Source organism: Tachysurus vachellii, chromosome 10 (assembly GCF_030014155.1).
Source record: "Tachysurus vachellii isolate PV-2020 chromosome 10, HZAU_Pvac_v1, whole genome shotgun sequence".
Taxonomy (NCBI): domain Eukaryota; kingdom Metazoa; phylum Chordata; class Actinopteri; order Siluriformes; family Bagridae; genus Tachysurus; species Tachysurus vachellii.
In genome coordinates this window covers 19,534,318-19,549,982 of record NC_083469.1, presented here as the reverse complement: position 1 = coordinate 19,549,982, position 15,665 = coordinate 19,534,318, and the positions used below count along the sequence as shown (strand labels likewise).

General features: G+C 40.1%; 2 protein-coding genes across 4 annotated transcripts in view; one reads left to right on the top strand and one right to left on the bottom strand.

The window, feature by feature from the left end:
* The first annotated feature begins 1,614 nt into the window (after positions 1-1,614).
* LOC132852748 (signal-induced proliferation-associated 1-like protein 1) overlaps positions 1,615-15,665 on the top strand; it is a 51,452-nt gene continuing 37,401 nt past the window's right edge. For 2 of the 3 annotated variants that reach the window (XM_060880147.1, XM_060880145.1), the window contains exon 1: positions 1,661-1,876. The gene's annotated coding sequence lies outside the window, so the exon portion shown is untranslated. Of the gene's footprint in view, positions 1,877-15,665 lie in introns of all 3 variants that reach the window. The other variant, XM_060880146.1, reaches the window with a different exon arrangement.
* The window catches only part of ywhaqb (tyrosine 3-monooxygenase/tryptophan 5-monooxygenase activation protein, theta polypeptide b), a 130,279-nt gene continuing 120,840 nt past the window's right edge, over positions 6,227-15,665 (bottom strand). Inside the window, exon 7 of the mRNA XM_060880153.1 lies at positions 6,227-6,236. The gene's annotated coding sequence lies outside the window, so the exon portion shown is untranslated. The remainder of the gene's footprint in view (positions 6,237-15,665) is intronic.

Here is a 15,665-nt window from a genome sequence, read left to right as displayed (position 1 = left end):
TGTAATGGAAGGTCTGTCTACAACAAAGCTGAACCCACATGAATTTTCCAGGGTTTGTGGGAAAGACATTTCAGTGGAGTCATTTCACTGCAGTCGAAACTACAGCTCAGGAAAATATATGACAAATGATAAACCCACTCTGAATGTTTCCCATAACACACATTTAATTAAGTCACTATAATGACAGGAGTCAAGTCAATATCTGCTCTGTGCACAACATTATCATTTTAAGTCAAATGAAACCTCTGTTCAGTAGGACATCTAGTTCTCCATTTTAATCAGTCTTCTGACCCTGGTACTTGCCTCGTTTGTTTTTTACTTATAAACATATAAAACATAGGCTGGGACACAACATTAAAGAATTTAATAATATAGGACAATGTGAGGTAAGGAAATGTTGAGGCATGACAGAATTATCTGCAACTGTAATACCCTGTATCCTGGAAATATTTTCATAAAATTATTTCCTATGTGATCATTATTAAGGAATCAAACCCCAAGTATTTCAGGAAAGGGTCTAGACAAGTCTGGATATGATTTGTGTCTATTAAAATGTTAAGCCAGTGCAGACAGAGAGAGGATATTTTAAAATTAGTAATATGATATTCTTGGCTACTGTTAGTGATGTTAGTACAAATGGTTGAAGCTGTCAGGGTATTTAGATCACATTATCAGTATTAAGGTGGGGTGTCAGTGTGCAGTGTTCTAATAAGGTCCGTGTTGCAGAGTGAATTTCAACTGACGGCTTCATATGAATTCTCCCTATAATGTGGGTTTTTCACATTAGACATCCCAATGATTAACCAACCACGACTCACTGCACTCACTGGGAATTTAGGAACAACATAAAAAGTACAAAAAAGATACCACACAGTGGTATGCTATGGACATTCATATAACCACCCTTTACAACTGTCATGAACAGAAAAGCATATCAAAATGCACAACACAGCACATTTTGCAGACATTAGGCTAAAACAGCAGAAGAACACATTAGGATTCACACATTCCTGCCAAGAACAGAATTTTGAGACTACATTGGGTAGACGGTCATTAAAACTGGACAGATAAAGACAAAAAAAGACCATGTGCCGTGGTAGGCCATCCTTCTCAAGGGATGTATCGTGTACTCAGACACCAAACCTTGGAAAATTGCATGAATAACAAAGAGGCTGCTGAGTGTATGACATTAAAAAAGTCAGACATTTTAAAAACATCATGAAACATAATGCATTGGCATTTTCTGTAGTTTCTGTAAACTGTAAATTGTAAACTGAATTCCAACCTGTTTACAGTGTGTGTGTATGTGAGCGTGTGTGTGTGTGTATGTGCGTGTGTGTGTGAGTGTGTGTTTGTGAGTGTTTGTGTGTATGTGAGTGTGAGTGTGAGTGTGTGTGTATGTGTGTGTGTCTAAACTGGATGTGTTTGCCTTTATTATTATTTTATCTATCTCTTTATTTATTTGATTATTTTTTATCTTATTATCATTGTTAATACCGTGCTACGGCTACGGCTTTAATCTCTTTTGTTTAATCGTGTTATTATTCACACTACAGCATCTTGCCATTCTCATCCATTGATCCCTTCATCTTCCGGTCTAATCCCGTATATTCTCGCCTCTTCTCGCGATACTTCAGTAGGGGGAGGTTACGGCACCGCGCGGTGATCTCATTGCTTCAATAACTGCATGGTGCAGCTGGACCCAGTAGCAACTTTGAAGCAAACTTTAAACTTCTACAGTCAGCAAAACAACCGGATTATGGTGTGTATCCGTGGATGTGTTCAAACCGGAGTAAACCGGTGTGTGTGTTTAGGATCTGTTTAGTATTTGTCTCCTGCAGGCAGGGCAGCTGTTGTTGGACGGAGCGATGAGAAGGTGAGTAAAGCGGTTTAAAACGGGATTCGGATTTCAATTCGCTTTCCCTTTTTAACCCAGTGTACATGCTGTGATACACACACACACACACATATATATACATATATATATATCGTGTCTGAATGTGCTTTTTTTCTTCTGTTATATATTTATATGTGTATTATTTCTCCCTACGGTGCTTTAACGTGGCACCACCAGCTGTGTCATTCTTTCTTTTACAATCAGATCCTGTTGTTTGTTGTTAGCTTCAAGCATCACTGCGCTATCAGGAATCAGTTCTCTTTAAAACTCTCCTGTGTACAAACACGACGGAATTAAACCACGTTTTTAACACCCAGGGACCCTAAAATAACGTCTCACACGGCTGTCAGTGTGGTTTTGTCTGCAAAAGACTCTTGTTTTAGGTGTTTAAACCTTTTGTTTCACCAAAACCGGGGCCCGGTTTTTTCCCCCTAAATCACACCGAGGTGAACAGTTTAAAAAGAAGTGTTTTTTTTTTTTTTGTTTTTTTTTTAACTCTGGGATTTATTATTATTTTTTTTTTCTGTATCTACGACGTTTTTTTTTTCTTCTTTTTTTCTGTTTCTTTGTGTTGATCCTAACCCTTAACATGGTAATGATGACTAGCTCTCTGCATTGTGTCCTCCTAATGCTGTGATTCAGTCTGTGTTATTGACTTTGTTTACTTTGCTCTTGTCATCCCTGTGTGTTCCTGACCAGCTCTTTTAGATATGCAATAAATTCATCGTTTCTGCTCATTTTATTTTCTCGTAATCTCACAGGAGTTATCTCTTACTATTTGGCTAAGACTTGAGTGGAATAATAGTGGTCGTGTTTGAGGATAGTTAGCTTGATCACTCAGTTTTCTGTTTACTTTGTCAACCAGAAAGAAATTTTGGTGAATTCACTTTTTTTTCTTCAGCTGTTTTCATTTTAATGGACATTTGACCAAATAATAACCCTCTGGCTCCTTTAAGCAGATCCTTTTGAATCACTATCACCTCCCCCATTCTTTACACCTCCACTGTTTCTGTATCTGTCCAGGACTTTATTGTTAGTTTGGTTGTTTTTCATCAAATCTCTCAGAAGCAAAAAGTACCTTCATTTTTTTTCCCCGCTGGTTTTACTACCAAGAGTGCATTTAGTTTGTATCGGGTAGTACAGTGTAACTTTAAACATAATCGATGTGCTTTAACGGCTCATTAGAGTGACACGACATGCACTTTCCTGTATAACAGATTTGTAGTAAAGGTATAAAAGAAGTACCCATGACAAAGATAAATACAACCGTTACATTTATTTCTCTCTATTAGCGATGCAGTATCCAGTCTGAGCTTCTGCTAGAGGCACTTCATGGGATTTGAACTCCTAACCTTCTGCTCGCTAGCATGCACACACACGTAAACCTCCAACGAGGACATGTTATAGAAGTTTACTTCAACGTGTTTGTGTTGAGTGTTGATTGATTGATTGTTTCTGAAAGGATTTTATAGGTTGATATGGGATTTTTTTTTTATTCCTGTGAGAAATCTGATCTACTTTTCGTATTCAGCATTTCTAGCAACGTTTACTGTGAATGAAAGCAGAATGGCGGCATGGTGGAACTTACAAACCTTCTGATCAGTAGTCCAACACTTTAATAACTGTAAGACATATTACTTTTGTTTATAATGTCAGCGATCATGTTGTCACTTGCTGAACTCGAGTCTAGGCGACTCGAGCAGGAACCCCATGCATGAAGGTGCGTCGTCTCCGTCTTGCTGAGTCCTCTTATGTGACACGTCTTCAAGGTTTCATCCCATGCTTAGTCTCCATAATGCTCAAAACCTGAATTCACAATATCCAGCGTGAGGATTTTCCAGGCTGGATCGCTCCTAAAACACAAGCCTGTAACTGCGATCATTTGATGTAGCCATCATTAGATTGACTCCCATAAGAGGCTGACTACTGAACTAAGAATCACACAAATTGTATGGAAATAAATTTAAATAGAATTAGAGAAATTCTAAAGGCAAAATATGTAATTTAAAACAAAAGCTTAACTAGATAGAAAATGAAATGTAGTAAGAGTATGAACCGTCACAAAACGAAGCTTGTCAGCTTGAGAATCCTTAGCGGTGTCGGTGTGAAACCCTAAAACTAGAGGAAGTGACTTGTGTCAGCCTCACAGTGTGACTGATGTTTGATCAAAGTAATCCGTGGAAGATCCGGCAAGCAGTGAGCTCATTGATACTTCAGGCAAAAATCGCTTAACTGAGAGTAAATGCAGAAGGGAACGTGCATAGAGTGCATTCTGCATTTGACTAAAGGCTGTATAACAAAACCTTCCCTAGGAAATAAATAAAAGAAACGACTTTTGAATTCGGAGTTCCTGCTCGGGAACTCTGGTCTCCTGGACTCGAGTTTAGCAAGTGACAACATGGCCATCGACAACATGAACAAAGTAGCATGTCTTGCCTTTTAAACGAGTTCTGTTACAGATACAAGTATTTGCTTTAGATCAGTTAACATACAGACATATTTAGTTTCTAAAGCTTTCAAATGTCAGGTACATTTACTTGTTCATCCGCTAGCTGGTTAGACTGTTGCTGACAAAATCTGAACATCGAGGCATCCACCATGAAGAAGCTCCAACTCTCAGATGTTCGCCCAGTGACATAATGTCTCTATGCCCTGAATGCAGTCTAAATCCTACACTGAGCTGGTAGAATGGCATTGTGGGTAATGTTGACAACTTAAGGTTGTGTCCCAGCTTATTTACTATGCATTTTGTATGGTAGCATCTACTTTGTGAATGTTAGAAAGGTTTTATCAGCTCTAACTGGAAGCAGAAGCAGTTTCCCAGTCAATAACGAACGACTTCAAACACTTTAGGGAAATAGCGTGAATTTTTTAAAAAAATTCTGAAAATAAATCACACACAGTGGGCTGTTAAAAGCCTTTTGTATGATTTGATTGTATATTTTGTCCACCAGAGCATGCCGACCATCTTGAATTCTTTTAATGTCCAGCATCAGCTCCTGGTTGTCCCTCCCCTTTATCCAGCAAAGCTACGAGTGTCGAGTGCATGAAGTGTCCAACATTCCAAACTTCATTACTGCGGCTGAATAAATACAACATCTTGGTATGTGAAGTGTTTTCTAGTTGAAGTTTTCAGTGCGAACACACGACTCCACACGATGGTGTAGAAAAGTGCCTAAGTATGCGATATGGGATGCAACTGAAGTGAAAACTGACCACTGTGTCAATGAAACAAGTTTAAACTAAAGAGGTTTAAACTTACACACTCTTGATCAGTGATATGCAAGTGGTTCAGGGAGGATATTTTCCCTCTAACTGCAGCATTACCTGACATGCTGCAAGACGTTTATGAGCTAATAGTTAAGTTCACTGTGCGAAAGTTTATTTGCAGGTTTTTTTTTCATGTGTTGTTTTGCCTCAGCAGGTTTCCTCCGATATTCTGCTTTCGAGCTAGCGGAGAAACGTTCTGGCACGTTGTCCTCACACTGTAGGTTTTGGTATATCAGTGTCTGTTTGCAGTTTCCCATTAAAAGTGGCTGATGTTAAACGCTATATAAACACTGCAGCAGCGTCCAAGTTCTAGATTATTTGGTTATACTAAAATAATTAAGGCTAATTCGTGGTCTTCGGTAGTTTATCAACATAGAAATCTAGTTTTCTCTTATTTCAGTTTCTCCCAATATGTTGAATAAAAATAAATAAATAAATAAATCTTAAAAATAGCACACTTGAAAGCACAGCGATCTAGGAATTGAATGTTTTCTGAGACATCACCATCTCTACTTTAGTCTAAAACCTATTTTAGGCTTCCTTATTACAGTTTCCTCACATCTCGTATATAAGTATGGAAGAACAATGATCTGTATCATCTGGATCGCTGCTAGATGATGTTATTTCAGGCACAGTTACGTTATCAAAACTCCTTTACCGTTAATTTCCAGCCCGTCCTTAACTCCTGAACCCAGCTATTCTGAAGCTGTGATCAAAGCGAGTGAAGATCCCTGTTTCTTCTTCAATGGATTATTTTTTGTTGTTGCTGTTGTTCTATAGTAGCATCTACCAAATGGAGCTGCACAACAGAGCAAGCTGTTTAACACCTTCCTCGTAGTGCCCGCCGTCCTACAGAGCAAACGTTTAACTCCAAACCCGGCGCTAAGTGGTGAGCAGGTCACAGCTGGATGTTCTTCCTGTGCCGAAAACATGACTCACCACCTGCTCTGCATGCTGATCGGACTTTCCTCTCACTTCAGGAAAATTAACTCTATATGATTAGTCATGTTTTGCCTGTAACATCCAAACATCGGAACATTTCTTTAGCGCCAGTTGTGAGTCCTCCATGTTTGGGTGATTTTTGGGATTTTTCTTTGGGGAGAAAGCAGTCATGTAGACCAGCATCGCTGTACTGAACTTAAGATTATGCGTGAGTTCGGGTTGCACTGAAAGTGTTCAGTGATTTCAGTGAACATGAACATGACTCGAACTCAGGTCTGCACTTGTTCAGGAAGTAAAGTAACCCGCGCATGTGTTTTAACCCGATGACGAGGACATTAGTTTCCACAACACACGTGTAGCACGAGTGGCAGGGAAACCGTGTGGGGCACAGAAGTGGTTAGGAGCTTTACTGCACATAATAGCCCTTAAAAAAGAAAGATGGCGAGTTCTCCATGTAAGCTTGGGACGATGTAAGATGAACACACATGCAGTGGAGAACAATCCCACTCAGATTCGGACCACAGCGAACCACCAACGTGTGCTTACCAAAGGTTTGTTTACCTTTTTCCTTTTAATGTCGTCAGCCATGCGTGCCCTGAAAACATTCACATGGTACATTTATTTATGTACCATGTGAACACAAAACCCAAAAGTATCTCTTTTACTCCGGTTCAAACGCAGCAAACTTCATATCATCTGTCCCAAAACATCTAACGTTTATGACGGCCTCCTTTTTTTTTCTGCGCTGGTTAAAGTTTTATCTAGAGGTGACGCAACACCACTTTTTCTCTTCTGACGCAGATACTGAAACCTTGACTATTAGCTGATATCAACACTTGGATATTGTTTTCTTTAAATACTTTTAAGCCTAGTTTTTGTTTTTCATTTTGCACATGCACATTAATCTCTTTCACATAAAATAACATGCTTAATAAGTACTGTATAATACATGGAATAATGTATAAACATCATAAGATCATATCCTTACAAAAGAGAAACCGGTTTGGTCTCATATGTAAGCATTTCCAGTCCCCAGAATAAATTTCGCTTCCAAATCTAATACCAGTCTTGGTATGCTACCTGAGGTCAAACAGCAAGAAGAAGAATTTGTCGTCTCAGTGAAGTTTTTTTCAGCAGTTTGCCGTTAGCTTTAAATTGCAGTGAGGATGCCTTAGATGTAAAAAAAAAAAATCCCCTCCAAGTGTGAAGCAGGTCGATTGAGGTTTACATGCTCACTTTCACTTCCAGTCCTGTTATTTAAATTCTACCTTCTTTCACTACCATGGAACATTATCTACTGATGTTTTTCATCTATTTATTAACAACAGCATGCTTTGAGGCAAGGTGTGTGAGGCAAGGTGTGTGAGGCGAAGGTTGTGGGGCGAGGGGTGTGAGGCGTGGGGTGTGTGAGGCGAGGAGTGCGTGGGGTGTGTGAGGCAAGGGATGTTGGGTGTGTGATGTGCGGGGCGAGGGACAAGGGATGTGCGAGGCGTGGGGCGTGCGAGTTGTGGGGCGAGGGATGTGTGGGATTGTGAGGCAAGGTGTGTCCCATGTTGCATACATATAAACTATTCTGCAACATTTTGATGCACTTATTCATCCAATATAATGTGTGGAATGTTGGACACTTCATGTGCTCAATTTCAGCTGTTTTGCTTGCTATTTAAAGGGGGCGGGCCTAGGTGACAGAGATCTGCTCGTTAGTGGACACCACTATAGTGTAGGAACAGGTGTTTAGAAATCTCACTCAACAGCACAGCTCTCCAATGCTAGGCTAGTGCATAAAGGCCATGCTGGACATGCTATTACCTCAGAGAGAGATCTTTTCATAGATTCTTTCACCGACCTCTCGTTCACTTTTAAGATTCATTAGCAGACCCTGTGATCGAAAATAATTGAAACTGCTCATACATTTTGATCGAATACGATTCATGGGGTATTTCTGACTGGAAATATTTACATTAATTACATTTCCTGAAGTAATAACTGTGTCTTCCTCCAATGGAGGAAGTTTTAATTGTTTAGAAATTATAACAAAACTCCCTGAGACGACACGAGGAAGAAACCTTGAGAAGAACCAGACTCAAAAGGGAGTCCATCCTTCACTCTCACCGGATAGTGCGTTTATAAAACATTTCCCTTTTAGGCCGGTGTATTTATCATCAAACTGGAAATTCATTCTAGTTTTAACATGAAGTCTGACATGTTCACTGATGGAGACTTGAGCACAAATCCGTCCATGACATATGCTCTAAAGCAAGGGCGTCGATTTGGGTAGGGACATGTCCCTACCAATATCCAGGGAACACTCAATTGTCCCTAGCAATAATTCGACCAAGCCTATATATATATATATATATATATATATGTATATATATATATATATATATATATATATATATATATATAACCACTAATGTCCGTCTGTGTCTTGTGCTTTTTTACATTTTTAATTTAACATTTATCCAGAAATCATTAAATAAGGTGAAAAATATTTTACAACGGCGTTCTGTAAAAAATAGCGTAACTTGTGGAACACAAACGGTTAACAGATTTACCCCCTGCAATGAATCCTGAATCTGTAACTCACCTCTCTAAAAGGATTTGGCCTTTGCCTTTTTTGAGTCCTGCTCTCTAACCCACGTGGCTGTTTGATTGGCTTTGTCTTTCTCGCTAATGTGTTGATGTAGGAGACTGCAGCTAGATTCCGTTGTATGAATCAATATGCAACGTGATTATGCAGGTTACTAGTATGTGAGTAAGAAAGTATTCTTATAACAGTTTTATGCACAAAATACGGGGAATGTTGTCCCCACCAATGTCAAATAAATTATGTCCCCACCGATGTCAAAATCGAACTTACGCCCTTGCTCTAAAGCATGTCGACTACTCTGGGATTAGTACGGTTTAGATCGATGCTCCAGAAGTGTTAATGAATGAAATATAATTTCAGCCTTTTGCACTCATCACATTTTAAAAGCCACTTTTGGAATTGCAGTTAACTTACGGCACAACAAGCAGTCAGTCGTCTGACACAGTCACATGAATAAGCAATCGTCAGACTCAGCATTTTTGCTCTTCTGTTAAAGGCAGGCTTGTGGTGGAATGAATTTGCAAGTCAATGTGCCCTTCTGTAACGCGCCCTGGCATCGCTCGACAGCCACTCATTAATTTGCCTGTGTTCTTCAATAATGTCTATGACTTGGCTTCCTGTGGTGCTGCTGGGAACGGTAAAGCTGTGTGTATTTGTGTGAAAGTCAGTTCAGACCATTAGAGACCTGCCATTTATTTATTTATTTTTCTGTTAGAGCTGCACCGGAGGAAATGCATGCGAACAATTCGCACAGGCTCTCCGATCACATTTCCTCTGCATTCACAACAGGATTTAGTGGATCATGAGTCAAAATTCACTTCATTGTTTCCCATGTTCGCTTATATGTAACTAGTCCTGTCGTCCGTGCCCCAAGGGCTCGCTTAGTAAATACGAGTCATCAACAGGAAAGGGCACGTTTCTCTCTGGTGCCTTTGGCAGGCAGCGAAGAGTAACTAGGAGGAGGACATGCTGGAGACTTGTATGATGTTCATGCGAATATACAGGAGCAGAATTCAGAAAGGAGTTAAAGCAGGTGTTTGGGAAGTGTTCGATTTCAGCAAGCGCCTCTCTCCGTCTCAATTTGCATCCAGATTTCGATCACGTTCTTTTAATTCCACTCGATCGGGAAAGTATAGTGCAGGTAAAAATCTCAGCATTGATGGCTTTAGGAAAGAAATGAAGGACATGGTTCATGCCAGAACCGCAGTCAAGCTAAACAGAGCATGCTTTCCCGTCTCGGTCCCATTCCCGAACCCAGCTGTGTCTGAAAATAGTTAGCACTTGGCAGGCTTCTCTCTAACCAGACAAGTGCAATGGGGCTTAAGAGAAGAGAAACTAGAGGCGTTTCCCAGCTCTGAGCGGCGTGCGCTGCTGTAAGCTGCTGCTACTTTTTTTTTTTCTCCTTCGAGGAAAACACGCCCGTACATGTTTGTGCTGTATCTTCTCCTCAGCCATTCTGGGGAACCACACGGAGGTGCAAGTAAGGGCAGAATCATCTGGATTTCTTTTAACACTGATATGGTGGTTAATTTTTAGCCAGGGCTTCAATAATAATCCTCAGAAATGTGTGAAAGTGGGACAGAAGTGAAGGCGTTAATAAGCGTGTTAAATAAAAATGAGCTTGGTTATACCGTAGGTGCTAAAATATCCTCTCTCATAAACAAGGGCCAAAGCAAGGAGCAAGTCTTAAGTTACACTCGTTTTCATGTTGGATCAAGTTACCGGTCTCACCTGCTTGGGCCTCCTTAAGTAATCTTAACTGTCCTTTTGTCTAATGTGCCGTGATTGTGTCTGAAAGCTTTTCCAAATAAGACAATGTGGAACTGCATCAGTAGTAATTTAATTTTCTCAGTCTGAAAAGAAAGGTCCTGACTGCCTGGACTGTCTGCTCTGTTAGAGTTATTATGGATTATTATGTTAGACCTGGACTTTTTTGCCTCCTTGTATTGATATTGTGGCTCCTGCCCAGTGAATCAGCAGTCAATTTCTGTTGTCATGTCTGTTAAAAATAATGTAGTGAATTCCCCAGTCGGAGTGATCAGGAGCTGTGCGTTATCGTGTTTTTAATAGCTGTACGTCTCAGTAGTTCTGATTGTACGTTACTCTTTCTATAGTACGTACCGTATCATGCGGATCAAACAGCAAGCGCTCAACAATCTGCAACAGATTTAAAAACGTCTTTTGTTTAACAAAGTAAAACGTATACGTTGTCGTGGCCTTTTTATTTATTTATTTATTTATTTATTTATTTTAACTTTTATGGAAGAATTCTCGGTTATAAGCGCTATGTAACAGTATTGAGCATGTGCAAAGGGTTAGTGTGTCAGTCGACAGTTGAAACTTGTCTTACAGATGGTCCACGACATTTAATCGAACTATAAACTGTTAAAATGCAAGGCTTATAATTAATTAAGAAACGAAACCTTGTAAGCACTGGTGAAATGGCCGCTCTGTAAGCAAACACACTCCAGATCGCGCAGTTACATGAAAATAATGTGTGTTGTGCTGCATCACACCCTCCAGAGTGTGTTACTGGTATATAACCACATGGTCTAGAGTGTGTTATTAATCACATAACAGCACCTCTGACATAACAGCTAGCTGTGATTACACAAGAGAGTCATGTGACAGCATACTGGTTTTTGGTTAATTCGATTGCTGCTTTTTTTTTCTTTAATACAGAGAAATCGTAACAGACCAGTGCGTTTCTAGCATCAGTGCTAACAGGAGCTAGTTTATCTCATGGATCTTCTACAACATTAGAAGGACAAGCCTCATGTACATTACAGCACAATGAAATTATTTCTTCTTCTCATATTCCAACTTTGAAAGTTAGGGTCAGAGCACAGGGTCAGCCATGATGCAGCTTCCTGGAGCAGGGAGGGTTCAGGGCCTTGCTCAAGGGCCCAACAGAGGCAGCTTGGCAGTGATGGGGCTTGAATCCTGATCCTTCAATCAACAACCCAGAGCCTTAACCACTTGAGCCACCACTGCCCTGTTAAAAGCCTGACTTGTCCATAAAATTAAAAAAAAAAAAAAAAGTAACCGTTGTATTATAAGAGAGAGAGAACACTTCAGGGCACACTGTTATTTGAAAATGATCATCTTTGCGGTGGAAGCAGTAAGCGGCCACAGCACACCAGCTCCTTGTACGTGTCATGTCATGTTTTGCTCCTTACTTATCAGACCAGGGCGCTGTGGTCGTCTGCATTCTTTCAGCTTTGCTCCTTACAAACCAGACTGCAGCGTTTTGTGTCGAACCCGCGGCTTTTCCGGCCGCCGATCGCTGCTGGCCGTTACAGACAGCTCTCCGCTCTGACATACCGCTTACACGACCTTCTGATGAGTGCAGCTTATCTCAAACTATCACCTGGCACTTTTAGTTAAAGCCAAAACAAGCTCATGGCTTACGTCTGTTCAGCCACTGTTTCAAAAATAATCTGTGGGGGAAAAAAGGTCACATGTTGCATGAGCGTTTATTATTAGAACTGTTTTAGTCATACAGTGGGCATTGTGGTCACATACGTCTTTATTTTTATTATTTATTTATTTTTTCACCTGCCTGTATGGTGAGTGATTGGGCAAGAAAGGGGAAATTAGTCAGCCTGACTGTGTGTCTGCTGCTTTACACATTTGGAAATCATCATATGAGATTGATGGCTGCCTTGTGGGCAAGAATAGCAATTAAACCCCTGACATCTGCAATCTCTCCAGATATTTTATGAGTACACCGTACATGGCGCGAACACACCCACACACAGTCATCCGTCTCGCTCTTAATTGCAGTGTTCGTCTTTGCGAATTTTACGGGAAGCTGATAAAGAGGTACCGAGGAGCAAAAGGTGAACTGGACAGGAATCAGGGTACAACTTAAAGGTCAGGGGTTATCCAAGATCCAGCAGGCTTATTAAAAGGTTAAAGGTTTATCTGAGATTATTGTATTTTTGGGGAAATTGAAGCATTGAGTTTTTCATTTTAATCCAGGTTGTCTCTACAAGATGTCGCATTGCCTTGATTACTCGGGTTATATGAACAGGTAGGCTTGGGACAAGTAAGTATCGTGATGGCTATCAAGTCAGCAAGTTAAAATTAAAAACATGGTGCCTGCAGCTTTTAAGAGGCAAAAATACATATTTCTTGTATTGTGTAATATGTTTCCTTTTAGAATCATTTGTGTCTTGCATCAATCTTAGAAGCTTATGTTTTTCCGCTTCAGGGCAGAGCAAGAAAACGTCTTTAACTAATGCGTCTTAACTCCAAATGTCCGTGCTGACAGACACACCAAGCCACCACTGTCTTCACTTGCATTGTCTTCACTCGCATTTTGTGAGCATGATTTTAAATCAAGTATATAAGACAATGTGTTAGTTTATCAGGGCTTAATAAGTATCAGCATTTATAGTTCATATTTTATTTCAGGCTTAGATTGAGCTTAGTTAAAGCTCATAATTGGTAGGTACCGACTCCAGTACTAGCAGCATTCCTCACTGTGTTCCTCTGTTATTACTAAACATATCTGACTAAATCCTAGCGACTAGCAGTTACGGCCAAATCGTAACCCGCTTCTGTAATTTTTTTTTTTCCGCTGCCATGGCATAATGTGTACACGTACGTGTAAGTATGCCTGGCCACTCCGTTCTTCCAGCATCTCAAATACTTTATGCTGAACTCGCAAGGAGTCTCCTCGCGTTCTCGCAGGATTGCTAGCGAGAGGATATGAGAGCAAAGCAAAAGAAGAATGTTGCCATGTGGAAAGCACACGGTCAAATTATAAAAGGATTATGTCGAACATGATGCCGAATCGCCGGTTTTTGCGATTGCTGCTGCCAGCAAGCAGTTTCTGACTGCACAGCTACTCTCCTATACCTGAAATAGTGGAAATGGGTGTTTTTTCTTGCTTTCCTACTTGTTATTTTGCTTGATTTTTTGTTCTTTCTTGCTTTCAAAAATTTTGGTTTTGGATGATCAATTGCAAGCGGAAAATATTTAACGGCAATCAAAAATTCAGCAAAGATTTATTTGTCTGGTAGCTTAAAATTCTTGTCCAACTACGAATTAAAAGCCGTCTCAGGTGTTTTGGCTACTGAATTTTCCACCTCTAGAAACTGTTGTTAACCAACTTCAAAGCTTGTTAAAAGTTAGAAAGATGATCAGTGACCCAAAGCTAGTATTGAGCCGACGACCTTTATTATTATTATTATTATTATTATTATTATTATTATTATTATTATTATTATTATTAGAGGTGGCAATCTGGCCTTGACTTCTGAATAACTGCACCACAGGAACACCATGTTTCATGACATTTTTCTCTACTGGCTCAGTCAGATCACTGTTTTAATCATTTAGCCTTAAACATAGAATTTAATTAGCTGTAACTGTTTACAAGTACATTGTGGAAGCAGTGCTAATAAATACACAGCAGCATATATAAAGAAGTAAAGATATAAAATCCTGCCAAATGCCCTATAAACAAATGTAAACTGAAAAAGAATTTACTGTGGAGTAGTCCTCTATGAGCAGTTTTAACTACAGAAGTAAATGACTGGTTTATTGTGCGTGTGCAGTTTATTCCAGCTGTGTGGCATGTATTAATAAAAGCGCTGAACCTCTCTTGTGAATCATGTGTGAAGTCTAACAGCAGGAGAATAATAGGAGAGTAAAACTCCGTCTTCGGTCCCGTTTACTCGCTTTCCACTCTGCACTGCATCCGACGATGGTGCTGGCCGTTTTCTTATTTCCTTTTCCTGTGTGTCCTGAGGCCAAGCCAGAAGTGACTGGTCCCAAAATCCACGCAGGTGTGTCTCCAGTTCCACGTACCAGTCACACACTCATTCAGATGAAAGGCCATTGTTTAACAACAGAAGACGTACGGCTGAGCTGAGTGGCACACGAACAGTAACAATTATGTCTAAGAGTCGCCGATTTTCAGTCAAAACATAAACATTTCTGTCAGAAGGAACTTGACCTATTCCACACAAGATTATGCAACCTTAACCCATGCGGATCATGCGAGAAAAACACCAGATATAATGACAGGTTTCACAGATTTTACTTTTGTCCTATATTGCGTTTAGATGTCAAATCCCTGACCTTAGACAAGACAAGATTTACCCAGAGTTCAACACTCCACCAGTGATCCCCACACTCGGTTAATGGGGACCTTGTAGAATAAGGTTATGAAAATATACCATCTACAGATTACAACCAGATTGGGGCTGCCAGCATTGTGAAAAGGTTTAAAGGTTAAGATTGGATTTTTTTTCATCACACACACACACACAAACCAAAATAATGTGGAATTGCTCGTGTAAAACCAGGTCACCCGTTGCGATGGTCAGCAGGGGCAAATCAGCCCCAAAGTGATCCTCTTATCATCCTCGTTATCCTCTAGGTCGGCTGAGCCATTGATCATTTACTGTTTCATTTTACTGGATGAAAACTGCAGCATTGAATAAAATACACATGGCCCTTTCTTTCTGGAAGTTTCCCTTCATAGTCTAATTTATGGAATAACCATATATTGTTTTTCCAATTTGTCTAATATTATTAGAGAAAAGTCTCAATGTTCTAGGATTCTCAGGCAGAAGTTTAAGTCTGTGTGTTAAAATGAGGGGTTGGTTTATTTCCACTGTTTTTATATGAAAGGAAGAACTACATTGTCAGAGGAAATCGACTCTTTTGTTGACACACATCCTCAAATCCAGCTTCTGCCTTTTCCAACAAATTCTCAGTTAACAAGTTAACTTTATTCTCAACCTAATCCCAAGTTTTCATTCATTCGTTCATCTTCTACCGCTTATCCGAGCTACCTCAGGTCACGGGGAGCCTGTGCCTATCTCAGGCGTCATTGGGCATCAAGGCAGGATACACCCTGGACGGAGTGCCAACCCATTGCAGGACACACACACACTCTCATTCACTCACGCAATCACACACTAGGGACAATTTTCCAGAGATGCC